This window comes from Elgaria multicarinata, chromosome 20 (genome assembly GCF_023053635.1).
Source record: "Elgaria multicarinata webbii isolate HBS135686 ecotype San Diego chromosome 20, rElgMul1.1.pri, whole genome shotgun sequence".
In the NCBI taxonomy this organism is placed as follows: domain Eukaryota; kingdom Metazoa; phylum Chordata; class Lepidosauria; order Squamata; family Anguidae; genus Elgaria; species Elgaria multicarinata.
In genome coordinates, this window is record NC_086190.1 from 381,324 (window position 1) to 396,653 (window position 15,330).

Consider the following 15,330-nt stretch of genomic DNA (forward strand, 5'->3'; position numbering starts at 1 on the left):
TATCTGAACGTGGTTTCGGAGCAACTTATGGAGCTTTCTATATTATTTCCACCTAGTTATATGCATCTGGTGAGTTTGGTGGTCTTTCCTCATTGGGAAGGTGCTTTTACGGTACGTTTTGCGCAATACACATTTTTGCCCATAATGGGTTTCTGAACGTGGTTTGGGGGCAACTTTTGGAGCTTTCTATATTTGTTCCTTCCGCAAGATCGGTTGTTAGAACGTTGTTTTGGTGCAACTTTTGGAGCTTTCTATGTTTGTCCCACCTTGTCATGTGCATCTGGTGAGTTTAGTTCACTTTCCTCATTGGGAAGCTGCTTTTACGGCCCGTTTTGCGCAATATGCGTTTTTGCACAGAACGGGTATCTGAACGTGGTTTTGGGGTAACTTTTGAAGCTTTCTATATATGTCCCACCTTGTCTTGTGCATCTAGTGAGTTTGGTTCACTTACCTCATTGATTAGCTGCCGTTACGGCCCGTTTTGCACAATACAAGTTTTTACCGGAATGGGTAACTGAACGTGGTTTTGGGGCAACTTTTGGAGCTTTCTATATTTGTCGTACCTTGTCATGTGCATCTGGAGAGTTTGGTTCACTTACCTCATTGGGAAGGTGCCGTTACGGCCCATTTTCGCAATACACGTTTTCTGCCGGAAAGGGTATCTGAACGTGATTTGGGGGCAACTTTTGGAGCTTTCTGTATTTGTCCCAACTTGTCATGTGCATTTGGTGAGTTTGGTTCACTTACCTCATTGGGAAGTTGCCGTTACGGCCCAATTTGCGCAATACGCGTTTTTGCCCAATACGGGTATCTGAACGTGGTTTCGGGGTAACTTTTGGAGCTTTCTATGTTTGCCCCACCTAGTTATGTGCATCTGGTGAGTTTGGTTCACTTCCCTTATTGGGAAGGTGCCGTTATGGCCCATTTTGCGCAATACAAGTTTTCTGCCGGAAAGGGTATCTGAACGTGGTTTGGGGGCAACTTTTGGAGCTTTCTGTATTTGTCCCAACTTGTCATGTGTATCTGGTGAATTCGGTGGACTTTCCTCATTGGGAAGCTGCTTTTACGGTCCGTTTTGCGCAATACGCGTTTTTGCGCAGAACGGGTATCTGAACGTGGTTTTGGTGTAACTTTAGGAGCTGTCTATAGTTGTCCCAACTTGTCTTGTGCATCTAGTGGGTTTGGTTCACTTACCCCATTGGGAAGGTGCCGTTACGGCCCATTTTCGCAATAAGCGTTTTCCGCAGAACGGGTATCTGAACGTGGTTTCGGGCAACTTATGGAGTTTTCTAAATTTGTCCCACCTAATTATGTGCATCTGGTGAGTTTGGTGGACTTTCCTCAATGGGAAGCTGCTTTTACGGTACGTTTTGCGCAATACGCATTTTTGCCCAGAACGGGTTTCAGAATTTGGTTTGGAGGCAACTTTTGGAGCTTTCTATATTTGTCCCACCTAGTCATGTGCGTCTGGTGAGTTTGGTTCACTTTCCTCATTGGGAAGCTGCTTTTACGGCCCAATTTGCGCAATATGTGTTTTTGCCCAGAACGGGTATCTGAACGTGGTTTTGGGTAACTTATGGAGCTGTCTATATTTGTCCCAACTTGTCATGTGCATCTGGTGAGTTTGGTTCACTTACCTCATTGGGAAGCTGCCGTTACGGCCCGTTTTGTGCAATATGAGTTTTTGCCGGAATGGGTATCTGAACGTCTTTTCGGGGCAACTTATGGAGCTCTCTATACTTGCCTAACCCTAACGCGGTTATGTTCCGGGTTAGGGTTAGGTTCCGGGTTAGGGTTAGGGTTAGGTTCCAGGTTAGGGTTAGGTTCCGGTTTAGGGTTAGGTTCCGGGTTAGGGTTAGGTTCCGGGTTAGGGTTAGGGTGAGGTTCCGGGTTAGGGTTAGGTTCCGGGTTAGGGTTAGGGTTAGGTTCCAGGTTAGGGTTAGGTTCCGGTTTAGGGTTAGGTTCCGGGTTAGGGTTAGGTTCCGGGTTAGGGTTAGGGTGAGGTTCCGAGTTAGGGTTAGGTTCCGGGTTAGGGTTAGGGTTAGGTTCCGGGTTAGGGTTAGAGTTATGTTCCGGGTTAGGGTTAGGTTCCGGGTTAGGGTTAGGTTCAGGGTTAGGGTTAGGGTTAGGTTCCGGGTTAGGGTTAGGTTCCGGGTTAGGTTCCGGGTTAGGTTCTGGGTTAGGTTCCGGGTTAGGTTCGGGGTTAGGTTCCGGGTTAGGTTCTGGGTTAGGTTACGGGTTAGGGTTAAGTTCCGGGTTAGGTTCGGGGTTAGGTTCGGGGTTAGGTTCGAGGTTAGGTTCGGGGTTTTGTTCCAGGTTAGGTTCCGGGTTAGGTTCCGGGTTAGGGTTAGGTTCCGGGTTAGGGTTAGGGTTAGGGTTAGGTTTCGGATTAAGTTCCGGGTTAGGTTCCGGGTTATGTTCCGGGTTAGGGTTAGGGTTAGGGTTAGGGTTAGGGTTAGGGTCAGGGTTACGGTTAGGGTTAGGGTTAGGGTTAGGGTCAGGGTTAGGGTTAGGGTTAGGGTCAGGGTTAGGGTTAGGGTTAGGGTTAGGGTTAGGTTCCGGGTTAGGATTAGGGTTAGGGTTAGGGTTAGGGTTAGGGTTAGGGTTAGGGTTAGGGTTAGGGTTAGGGTTAGGGTTAGGGTTGTGCTCGCTTCGGCAGCACATATACTAAAATTGGAACGATACAGAGAAGATTAGCATGGCCCCTGCGCATCTGGTGAGTTTGGTTCACTTACCTCATTGGGAAGCTGACTTTACGTCCCATTTTGCGCAATACGAGTTTTTGCCAAGAACGGGTATCTGAACATGATTTGGGGGCAACTTTTGGAGCTTTCTATATTTGTCCTACCTTGTCATGTGCATCTGGTTAGTTCGGTTCACTTACCTCATTGGGAAGTTGCCGTTACGGCCCATTTTGCGCAATACGCGTTTTTCCCCAGAACGGGTATCTGAACGTGGTTTCGTGGTAACTTTTGGAGCTTTCTATATTTGCCCCACCTAGTTATGTGCATATGGTGAGTTTGGTTCACTTCCCTTATTGGGAAGGTGCCGTTATGGCCCATTTGCGCAATACGCATTTTTGCCAGTGACAGGTTACTGAACGTAGTTTTCGGGCAACTTTTGGAGCTGTCTATATTTGTCCCAACTTGTCATGTGCATCTGGTGATTTTGGTTCACTTACCTCATTGGGAAGCTGCCGTTACGGCCCATTTTGCGCAATACGAGTTTTAGCCGGAATGGTGTCTGAACGTCGTTTCTGGGCAACTTATGGAGCTTTCTATATTTGCCCCACCTTGTCATGTGCATCTGGTGAGTTTGGTTCACTTACCTCATTGGGAAGTTGCCGTTACGGCCAAATTTGCGCAATACGCATTTGTGCCCAGAATGGGTGTCTGAACGTGTTTTTGGGGCAACTTTTGGAGCTTTCTATATTTGTTCTACCTTGTCATGTGTATTTGGTGAGTTTGGTTAACTTTCCTCATTGGGAAGGTGCCGTTACGGCCCAATTTGCGCAATACGCGTTTTTGCCCGGAACGGGTATCTGAACGTGGTTTTGGGGCAACTTTTGGAGCTTTCTATATTTGTCCCACCTTGTCATGTGCATCTGGTGAGTTTGGTTCACTTACCTCATTGGGAAGGGGCCGTTACGGCCCATTTTGCGCAATACGAGTTTTTGCAGGATTGGGTGTCTGAACGTGGTTTCTGGGCAACTTATGGAGCTTTCTATATTTTCCCCAACTTGTCATGTGCATCTGGTTAGTTTTGTTCACTTACCTCATTGGAAAGGTGCCGTTACGGCCCAATTGCGCAATACGCATTTTTGCCCAGAACGGGTATCTGAACGTGGTTTTGGGGCAACTTTTGGAATTTTCTATATATGTCCCAACTTGTCATATGCGTCTAGTGAGTTTGGTTCACTTACCTCATTGGAAAGTTGCTGTTACGGCCTATTTTCGCAATACGCGTTTTCCGCAAGAACGGATATTAGAACGTGGTTTTGGGGTGACTTTTGGAGCTTTCTATATTTGTCCCAACTTGTCATGTGCATCTGGTTAGTTTTGTTCACTTACCTCATTGGGAAGCTGCCGTTACGGCCCAATTGCGCAATACGCATTTTAGCCCAGAACGGGTATCTGAACGTGGTTTTGGGGCAACTTTTGGAGCTTTCTATATTTGCTCTACCTTGTCATGTGCATATGGTGAGCTTGGTTCACCTCCCTTATTCGGAAGGTGCCGTTAAGGCCCGTTTGGCGCAATACGCGTTTTTGCCAGGAACGGGTAATTGAACGTAGTTTTCAGGCAACTTTTGGTGCTTTCTATATTTGTCCTACTTTGTCATGTGCATCTGGTGAGTTTGGTTCACTTACCTCATTGGGAAGGTGCCATTACGGCCCGTTTTGCGCAATACGCGTATTCCGCAAGAACGGTTATTAGAACGTGGTTTTGGGGTAACTTTTGGAGATTTCTATATATGTCCCACCTTGTCTTGTGCGTCTAGTGAGTTTGGTTCACTTACCTCATTGGGAAGGTGCCATTACGGCCCATTTTGCGCAATACACGTTTTTGACAGGAACGGGTACCTGAACGTGGTTTTGTGGTAACTTTTGGAGATTTCTATATATGTCCCACCTTGTCTTGTGCATCTAGTGAGTTTGGTTCACTTACCTCATTGGGAAGGTGCCATTACGGCCCCTTTTGCGCAATACGCGTATTCCGCAAGAACGGTTATTAGAACGTGGTTTTGGGGTAACTTTTGGAGATTTCTATATATGTCCCACCTTGTCTTGTGCGTCTAGTGAGTTTGGTTCACTTACCTCATTGGGAAGGTGCCGTTACGGCCCATTTTTGCGCAATACGTGTATTCCGCAAGAACGGGTATCTGAACGTGGTTTTGGGGGAACTTTTGTAGCTTTCTATATTTGTCCCAACTTGTCATGTGCATCTGTATAGTTTGGTTCACTTACCTCATTGGGAAGCTGCCATTACGGCCCGTTTTGCGCAATACGAGTTTTTCCCGGAATGGGTATCTGAACGTCGTTTCGGGGCAACTTTTGGAGCTTTCTATATTTGCCCCACCTTGTCATGTGCATCTGGTGAGTTTGGTTAACTTACCTCATTGGGAAGTTGCTGTTACGGCCCAATTTGCGCAATACGCGTTTTTGCCCAGAACGGGTATCTGAACGTGGTTTTGGGGAAACTTTTGGAGCTTTCTATATTTGCCCCACCTTGTCATGTGCATCTGGTGAGTTTGGTTCACGTACCTCATTGGGTAGGTGCCGTCACGGCCCACTTTCGCAATACGCGTTTTCTGCAAGAACGGGTATTAGAACGTGGTTTGGGGGGAACTTTTGGAGCTTTCTATACTTGTCCACACTTGTCATGTGCATCTGTTGAGTTTGGTTCACTTACCTCATTGGGAAGGTGCCGTTACGGCCCATTTTCGCAATTCGCATTTTCTGCAAGAACGGGTATCTGAACGTGGTTTGGGGGCAACTTTTGGAACTTTCTATATTTGTCCCAACTTGTCATGTGCATCTGGTGAGTTTGGTTCACTTACCTCATTGGGAAGGTGCCGTCACGGCCCATTTTCGCAATAAGCGTTTTCTTTCGGAAAGGGTATCTGAACGTGGTTTGGGGGCAACTTTTGGAGCTTTCTATATTTGTCCTACCTTGTCATGTGCATCTGGTGAGTTTGGTTCACTTACCTCATTGGGAAGTTGCCGTTACGGCCCATTTGCGCAATACACGTTTTTGCCAGGAACGGGTAACTGAACGTAGTTTTCGGGCAACTTTGGGAGCTGTCTATATTTGTCCCAACTTGTCATGTGCATCTGGTGAGTTTGGTTCACTTCCCTTATTGGGAAGGTGCCGTTACGGCCCATTTTGCGCAATACTCGTTTTTGTCGGTATGGGTAACTGAATGTGGTTTGGGGGCAACTTTTGAAGCTTTCTATATTTATCATACCTTGTCACGTGCATCTGGAGAGTTTGGTTCACTTACCTCATTGGGAAGGTGCGGTTATTGCCCATTTTCGCAATTCACGTTTTCTGCCGGAAAGGTTATCTGAACGTGGTTTGGGGGCAACTTTTGGAGCTTTCTATATATGTCCCACGTTGTCTTCTGTATCTAGTGAGTTTCGTTCACTTACCTCATTGGGAAGCTGCCATTACGGCCCTTTTTGCGCAATACACGTTTTCGGCCGGAAAGGGTATCTGAACATGGTTTTGGGGTAACTTTTGGAGCTTTCTATATTTGTCCCAACTTGTTATGTGCATCTGGATAGTTTGGTTCACTTATCTCATTGAGAAGCTGCCATTACGGCCCTTTTTGCGCAATACACGTTTTCGGCCGGAAAGGGTATCTGAACGGGGTTTTGGGGTAACTTTTGGAGCTTTCTATATATGTCCCACCTTGTCTTCTGTATCTAGTGAGTTTCGTTCACTTACCTCATTGGGAAGGTGGCGTTACGGCCCATTTTCCCAATACGCGTTTTCCGCAAAAACGGGTATTAGAACGTGGTTTTGGAGCAACTTTTGGAGCTTTCTATATTTGTCCCAACTTGTCATGTGCATCTGGATAGTTTGGTTCACTTACCTCATTGGGAAGGTGCCGTTACGGCCCATTTTCGCAATACGCGTTTTCTGTCGGAAAGGGTATATGAACGTGGTTTGGGGGCAACTTTTGGAACTTTCTATATTTGCCCCACCTTGTCATGTGTATCTGGTGAGTTTGGTTCACTTACCTCATTGGGAAGGTGCCGTCACGGCCCATTTTCGCAATACGCGTTTTCTGTTGGAAAGGATATCTGAACGTGGTTTGCGGGGGAACTTTTAGAGCTTTCTATATTTGCCCCACCTTGTCATGTGCATCTGGTGAGTTTGGTTCACTTACCTCATTGGGAAGGTGCCGTCACGGCCCACTTTCGCAATACGCGTTTTCTGCAAGAACGGGTATTAGAACGTGGTTTGGGGGGAACTTTTGGAGCTTTCTATACTTGTCCACACTTGTCATGTGCATCTGTTGAGTTTGGTTCACTTACCTCATTGGGAAGGTGCCGTTACGGCCCATTTTCGCAATTCGCATTTTCTGCAAGAACGGGTATCTGAACGTGGTTTGGGGGCAACTTTTGGAACTTTCTATATTTGTCCCAACTTGTCATGTGCATCTGGTGAGTTTGGTTCACTTACCTCATTGGGAAGGTGCCGTCACGGCCCATTTTCGCAATAAGCGTTTTCTTTCGGAAAGGGTATCTGAACGTGGTTTGGGGGCAACTTTTGGAGCTTTCTATATTTGTCCTACCTTGTCATGTGCATCTGGTGAGTTTGGTTCACTTACCTCATTGGGAAGTTGCCGTTACGGCCCATTTGCGCAATACACGTTTTTGCTAGGAACGGGTAACTGAACGTAGTTTTCGGGCAACTTTGGGAGCTGTCTATATTTGTCCCAACTTGTCATGTGCATCTGGTGAGTTTGGTTCACTTCCCTTATTGGGAAGGTGCCGTTACGGCCCATTTTGCGCAATACTCGTTTTTGTCGGTATGGGTAACTGAATGTGGTTTGGGGGCAACTTTTGAAGCTTTCTATATTTATCATACCTTGTCACGTGTATCTGGAGAGTTTGGTTCACTTACCTCATTGGGAAGGTGCGGTTATTGCCCATTTTCGCAATTCACGTTTTCTGCCGGAAAGGTTATCTGAACGTGGTTTGGGGGCAACTTTTGGAGCTTTCTATATATGTCCCACGTTGTCTTCTGTATCTAGTGAGTTTCGTTCACTTACCTCATTGGGAAGCTGCCATTACGGCCCATTTTGCGCAATACACGTTTTCGGCCGGAAAGGGTATCTGAACATGGTTTTGGGGTAACTTTTGGGGCTTTCTATATTTGTCCCAACTTGTTATGTGCATCTGGATAGTTTGGTTCACTTATCTCATTGAGAAGCTGCCATTACGGCCCTTTTTGCGCAATACACGTTTTCGGCCGGAAAGGGTATCTGAACGGGGTTTTGGGGTAACTTTTGGAGCTTTCTATATATGTCCCACCTTGTCTTCTGTATCTAGTGAGTTTCGTTCACTTACCTCATTGGGAAGGTGCCGTTACGGCCCATTTTCCCAATACGCGTTTTCCGCAAAAACGGGTATTAGAACGTGGTTTTGGAGCAACTTTTGGAGCTTTCTATATTTGTCCCAACTTGTCATGTGCATCTGGATAGTTTGGTTCACTTACCTCATTGGGAAGGTGCCGTTACGGCCCATTTTCGCAATACGCGTTTTCTGTCGGAAAGGGTATATGAACGTGGTTTGGGGGCAACTTTTGGAACTTTCTATATTTGCCCCACCTTGTCATGTGTATCTGGTGAGTTTGGTTCACTTACCTCATTGGGAAGGTGCCGTCACGGCCCATTTTCGCAATACGCGTTTTCTGTTGGAAAGGATATCTGAACGTGGTTTGCGGGGGAACTTTTAGAGCTTTCTATATTTGCCCCACCTTGTCATGTGCATCTGGTGAGTTTGGTTCACTTACCTCATTGGGAAGGTGCCGTTACGGCTCATTTTCGCAATACGCGTTTCCTGCAAGAACAGGTATTAGAACGTGGTTTTGGGGGAACTTTTGGAGCTCTCTATATTTGTCCCACCGTGTCATGTGCATCTGGTGAGTTTGGTTCACTTACCTCATTGGGAAGGTGCGGTTACGGCCCATTTTCGCAATACGCGTTTTCTGCCGGAAAGGGTATCTGAACGTGGTTTGGTGCCAAGTTTTGGAGCTTTCTATATTTGCCCCACCTTGTCATGTGCATCTGTTGAGTTTTGTTCACTTACCTCATTGGGAAGGTGCCGTTACGGCCCATTTTCGCAATACGCGTTTTCTGCCGGAAAGGGTATCTGAACGTGCTTTGGGGGCAAGTTTTGGAGCTTTCTATATTTGTACCAGCTTGTCTTGTGCATCTAGTGAGTTAGGTTCACTTACCTCATTGGGAAGGTGCCGTTACGGCCCATTTTCGCAATACGCGTTTTCTGCAAGAACAGTTATTAGAACGTGGTTTTGGGGGAACTTTTGGAGCTTTCTATATTTGCCCCACCTTGTCATGTGCATCTGGTGAGTTTGGTTCACTTACCTCATTGGGAAGGTGCCGTCACGGCCCATTTTCACAATGCACGTTTTCTGTCGGAAAGGGTATCTGAACGTGGTTTGGGGGCAACTTTTGGAGCTTTCTATATTTATCCCAGCTTGTCTTGTGCATCTACTGAGTTAGGTTCACTTACCTCATTTGGAAGGTGCCGTTACGGCCCATTTTCGCAATACGCGTTTTCTGCAAGAACTGGTATTAGAACATGGTTTTGGGGGAACTTTTGGAGCTTTCTATATTTGTCCCACCTTTTCATGTGCATCTGGTGAGTTTGGTTCACTTACCTCATTGGGAAGGTGCCGTTACGGCCCATTTTGGCAGTACACGTTTTCTGCATGAACGGGTATTAGAACGTGGTTTTGGGGGAACTTTTGGAGCTTTCTATATTTGTCCCAACTTGGTTTGGGGGCAAGTTTTGGAGCTTTCTATATTTGCCCCACCTTGTCATGTGCATCTGGTGAGTTTGGTTCACTTCCCTCATTGGGAAGGTGCCGTTACGGCCCATTTGCGCAATACGCGTTTTTGCCAGGAACGGGTAACTGAACGTAGTTTTCGGGCAACATTTGGAGCTGTCTATATTTGTCCCAACTTGGTTTGGGGGCAAGTTTTGGAGCTTTCTATATTTATCCCAGTTTGTCTTGTGCATCTACTGAGTTAGGTTCATTTACCTCATAGGGAAGGTGCCGTCACGGCCCATTTTCGCAATAAGCGTTTTCTGTCGGAAAGGGTATGTGAACGTGGTTTGGGGGCAACTTTTGGAGCTTTCTATATTTGTCCTACCTTGTCATGTGCATCTGGTGAGTTTGGTTCACTTACCTCATTGGGAAGCTGCCGTTACGGCCCGTTTTGCGCAATACGAGTTTTTGCCGGAATGGGTATCTGAACGTCGTTTCGGGGCAACTTATGGAGCTTTCTATATTTGCCCCACCTTATCATGTGCATCTGGTGAGTTTGGTTCACTTACCTCATTGGGAAGGTGCCGTTACGGCCCAATTTGCGCAATACGCGTTTTTTCCCAGAACAGGTATCTGAACGTTGTTTTGGGGGAACTTTTATAGCTATCTATATTTGTCCCAACTTGTTATGTGCATCCGGATAGTTTGGTTCACTTACCTCATTGGGAAGCTGCCGTTACGGCCCAATTTGCGCAATACGCGTTTTTGCCCAGAACAGGTATCTGAATGTGCTTTTGGGGCAACTTTTGGAGCTTTCTATATTTGTCCTACCTTGTCATGTGTATTTGGTGAGTTTGGTTCACTTAACTCATTGGGAAGGTGCCGTTACGGCCCAATTTGCGCAATACGCGTTTTTTCCCAGAACGGGTATCTGAACGTTGTTTCGGGGTAACTTTTAGAGCTTTCTGTATTTGCCCCACCTAGTTCTGTGAATATGGTGATTTTGGTTTACTTCCCTTATTGGGAAGGTGCCGTTACGGCCCATTTTGCGCAATACTCGTTTTTGTCGGTATGGGTAACTGAATGTGGTTTGGGGGCAACTTTTGAAGCTTTCTATATTTATCATACCTTGTCACGTGCATCTGGAGAGTTTGGTTCACTTACCTCATTGGGAAGGTGCTGTTACGGCCCATTTTCGCAATACTTGTTTCTGCAAGAACGGGTATTAGAACGTGGTTTTGGGGGAACTTTTGGAGCTTTCTATATTCGCCCCACCTTGTCATGTGCATCTGGTGAATTTGGTTCACTTACCTCATTGGGAAGGTGCCTTTACGGCCCATTTTCGCAGTACGCGTTTTCTGCATGAACGGGTATTAGAACGTGGTTTTGGGGGAACTTTTGGAGCTTTCTATATTTGTCCCACCTTGTCATGTGCATCTGGTGAGTTTGGTTCACGTATCTCATTGGGTAGGTGCCGTCACGGCACACTTTCGCAATACGCGTTTTCTGCAAGAACGGGTATTAGAACGTGGTTTGGGGGCAACTTTTGGAGCTTTCTATATTTGCCCCATCTTCTCATGTGCATCTGGTGAGTTTGGTTCACTTACCTCATTGGGAACGTGCCGTTACGGCCCATTTTCGCAATACGCGTTTTCTGTCAGAAAGGGTATCTGAACGAGGTTTGGGGGCAACTTTTGGAGCTTTCTATATTTGTCCACACTTGTCATGTGCATCTGGTGAGTTTGGTTCACTTACCTCATTGGGAAGGTGCCGTCACGGCCCATTTTCGCAATACGCGTTTTCTGTCAGAAAGGTTTTCTGAACTTGGTTTGGTGGCAACTCTTGGAGCTTTCTATACTTGTCCCGACTTGTCATGTGTATCTGGTGAGTTTGGTTCACTTACCTCATTGGGCTGGTGCCGTGACGGCCCATTTTCACAATTCGCGTTTTCTGCAAGAACGGGTATCTGAACGTGGTTTGGGGGCAACTTTTGGAACTTTCTATATTTGTCCTACCTTGTCATGTGCATCTGGTGAGTTTGGTTCACTTACCTCATTGGGAAGGTGCCGTTAAAGCCCAATTTGCTCAATACGCATTTTTGTCCAAAATGGGTATCTGAACGTGATTTTGGGGTAACTTTTGGAGCTTTCTATATTTGCCCCACCTTGTCATGTGCATCTGGTGAGTTTGGTTCACTTCCCTCATTGGGAAGGTGCCGTTACGGCCCATTTGCGCAATACGCGTTTTTGCCATGAACGGGTAACTGAACGTAGTTTTCGGGCAACATTTGGAGCTGTCTATATTTGTCCCAACTTGGTTTGGGGGCAAGTTTTGGAGCTTTCTATATTTATCCCAGCTTGTCTTGTGCATCTACTGAGTTAGGTTCACTTACCTCATTGGGAAGGTGCCGTCACGGCCCATTTTCGCAATAAGCGTTTTCTGTCGGAAAGGGTTTGTGAACGTGGTTTGGGGGCAACTTTTGGAGCTTTCTATATTTGTCCTACCTTGTCATGTGCATCTGGTGAGTTTGGTTCACTTACCTCATTGGGAAGCTGCCGTTACGGCCCGTTTTGCGCAATACGAGTTTTTGCCGGAATGGGTATCTGAACGTCGTTTCGGGGCAACTTATGGAGCTTTCTATATTTGCCCCACCTTATCATGTGCATCTGGTGAGTTTGGTTCACTTACCTCATTGGGAAGGTGCCGTTACGGCCCAATTTGCGCAATACGCGTTTTTTCCCAGAACAGGTATCTGAACGTTGTTTTGGGGGAACTTTTATAGCTATCTATATTTGTCCCAACTTGTTATGTGCATCCGGATAGTTTGGTTCACTTACCTCATTGGGAAGCTGCCGTTACGGCCCAATTTGCGCAATACGCGTTTTTGCCCAAAACAGGTATCTGAATGTGCTTTTGGGGCAACTTTTGGAGCTTTCTATATTTGTCCTACCTTGTCATGTGTATTTGGTGAGTTTGGTTCACTTAACTCATTGGGAAGGTGCCGTTACGGCCCAATTTGCGCAATACGCGTTTTTTCCCAGAACGGGTATCTGAACGTTGTTTCGGGGTAACTTTTAGAGCTTTCTGTATTTGCCCCACCTAGTTCTGTGAATATGGTGATTTTGGTTCACTTCCCTTATTGGGAAGGTGCCGTTACGGCCCATTTTGCGCAATACTCGTTTTTGTCGGTATGGGTAACTGAATGTGGTTTGGGGGCAACTTTTGAAGCTTTCTATATTTATCATACCTTGTCACGTGCATCTGGAGAGTTTGGTTCACTTACCTCATTGGGAAGGTGCGGTTATTGCCCATTTTCGCAATTCACGTTTTCTGCCGGAAAGGTTATCTGAACGTGGTTTGGGGGCAACTTTTGGAGCTTTCTATATTTGCCCCACCTTGTCATGTGCATCTGGTGTGTTTGGTTCACTTACGTCATTGGGAAGCTGCCGTTACGGCCCAATATGAGCAATACGCGTTTTTGCCAGGAACGGGTATCTGAACATGGTTTTGGGGTAACTTTTCGAGCTTTCTATATTTGTCCCAACTTGTTATGTGCATCTGGATAGTTTGGTTCACTTACCTCATTGGGAAGCTGCCGTTACGGCCCTTTTTGCGCAATACACGTTTTCTGCCGGAAAGGGTATCTGAACGGGGTTTTGGGGTAACTTTTGGAGCTTTCTATATATGTCCCACCTTGTCTTCTGCATCTAGTGAGTTTGGTTCACTTACCTCATTGGGAAGGTGCCGTTACGGCCCATTTTCGCAATACGCGTTTTCCGCAAAAAAGGGTATTAGAACGTGGTTTTGGGGCAACTTCTGGAGCTTTCTATATTTGTCCCAACTTGTCATGTGCATCTGGATAGTTTGGTTCACTTACCTCATTGGGAAGGTGCCGTTACGGCCCATTTTACTCAATACGCGTTTTTGCCAGGAACGGGTAACTGAACGTTGTTTTGCGGCAACAATAGGAGCTGTGTATAATTGTCCCAACTTATCATATGCATCTGGTGAGTTTGGTTCCAGGTTAGGATCCGTGTTAGGTTCCGGGTTAGGCTCCGGGTTAGTGTTAATTTCCGGGTTCGGTTCCGGGTTAGGGTTTGGTTCGGGGTTAGGGTTAGGTTCTGGGTTAGGGTTAGGTTCCGGGTTAGGGTTAGGTTCCGGGTTGGGGTTAAGGTTAGGTTCCGGGTTAGGGTTAGGGTTAGGGTTAGGCTCCGGGTTAGGGTTAGGTTCCGGGTTAGGGTTAGGGTTAGGTTCCGGGTTAGGGTTAGGGTTTGGTTCCGGGTTAGGGTTAGGTTCCGGGTTAGGGTTAGGTTCCGGGTTAGGTTCAGGGTTAGGTTCTGGGTTAGGCACCGGGTTAGGTTCCGGGTTAGGGTTAGGGTTAGTTTCCGGGTTAGGGTTAGGTTCCGGTTTAGGGTTAGGTTCCGGGTTATTGTTAGGGTTAGGTTCCGGGTTAGGCTTACTGTTAGGTTCTGGGTTAGGGTTAGGTTCCGGGTTAGGGTTAGGGTTAGTTTCCGGGTTAGGGTTACTGTTAGGTTCCGGGTTAGGGTTAGGTTCCGGGTTCGGGTTAGGGTTAGGTTCCGGGTAAGGGTTAGGTTCCTGGTTAGGGTTAGGTTCCGGGTTAGGGTTAGGGTTAGGTTCCGGGTTAGGGTTACTGTTAGGTTCCGCGTTAGGGTTAGGTTCCGGGTTAGGGTTAGGTCACGGGTTAGGGTTAGGTTTAGGTTCCGGGTTAGGGTTAGGTTCCGGGTTATGGTTAGGGTTAGGGTTCGGGTTCGGGTTAGGGTTAGTGTTAAGGTTCGGGTTCTGGTTCGGATTAGGGTTAGGGTTAGGGTTAGGTTCCAGGTTAGGGTTAGGGTTAGGGTTAACTTCCGGGTTATTATTATTATTATTATTTATTTATATAGCACCATCGATGTACATGGTGCTGTACAGATAACACAGTAAATAGCAAGACCCTGCCGCATAGGCTTACAATCTAATAAAGTTGTAGTAAACAATAAGGAGGGAAAGAGAATGCAAACAGGCACAGGGAAGTGTAGACAGGCACCGGGAAGGGTGAAGCTAACAGTATAGAGTCAGAACAAACTCAAAGTTTAAAAGCTATAGGGAAAAGAAAAGTTTTTAGCTGTGTTTTAAAAGCTGTGATTGAGTTGGTAGTTCTCAGGTGTTCTGGAAGAGCATTCCAGGCATGAGGGGCAGCAGAGGAAAATGGGCGAAGCCGAGCAAGGGAAGTAGAGACCCTTGGGCAGGCAAGAAGCATGGCATCAGAGGAGCGAAGAGCACGAGCGGGGCAATAGTGTGAGATGAGAGAGGAGAGATAGGCAGGAGCTAGACCGTGAAAAGCTTTGAAGGTCAACAGGAGAAGTTTATATTGGATTCTGGAATGAATTGGGAGCCATTGAAGAGATTTCAGAAGCGGAGTGACATGGTCAGAGCGGCGGGCCAGGAAGATGATCTTAGCGGCAGAGTGGTGGACAGAGACCAGCGGACTGATGTGAGATGAGGGGAGGCCAGAGAGGAGGAGGTTGCAGTAGTCCAGGTTAGGTTCCGGATTAGGTTCCGGGTTATGTTCCGGGTTAGGGTTAAGTTCCAGGTTAGGTTCCGGGTTAGGTTCCGGGTTAGCGTTAGGTTCCGGGTTAGGGTTAGGTTCCGGGTTAGGGTTAGGTTCCGGGTTAGGGTTAGGGTTAGGTTCCGGGTTAGGGTTAGGTTACGGGTTAGGGTTACGTTCTGGGTTGGTTTCCGGATTAGTTTCCAAGTTAGGTTCCGGGTTAGGTTCCGGGTTAGGGTTAGGTTCCGGGTTAGGGTTAGGTT

At 46.8% G+C, this 15,330-nt stretch overlaps 1 pseudogene; it reads left to right on the forward strand.

Moving 5' to 3' along the window:
• Positions 1-2,643: 2,643 nt before the first annotated feature.
• On the forward strand, positions 2,644-2,712 carry LOC134411842 (U6 spliceosomal RNA; annotated as a pseudogene).
• The last annotated feature ends 12,618 nt before the right edge of the window (positions 2,713-15,330 follow it).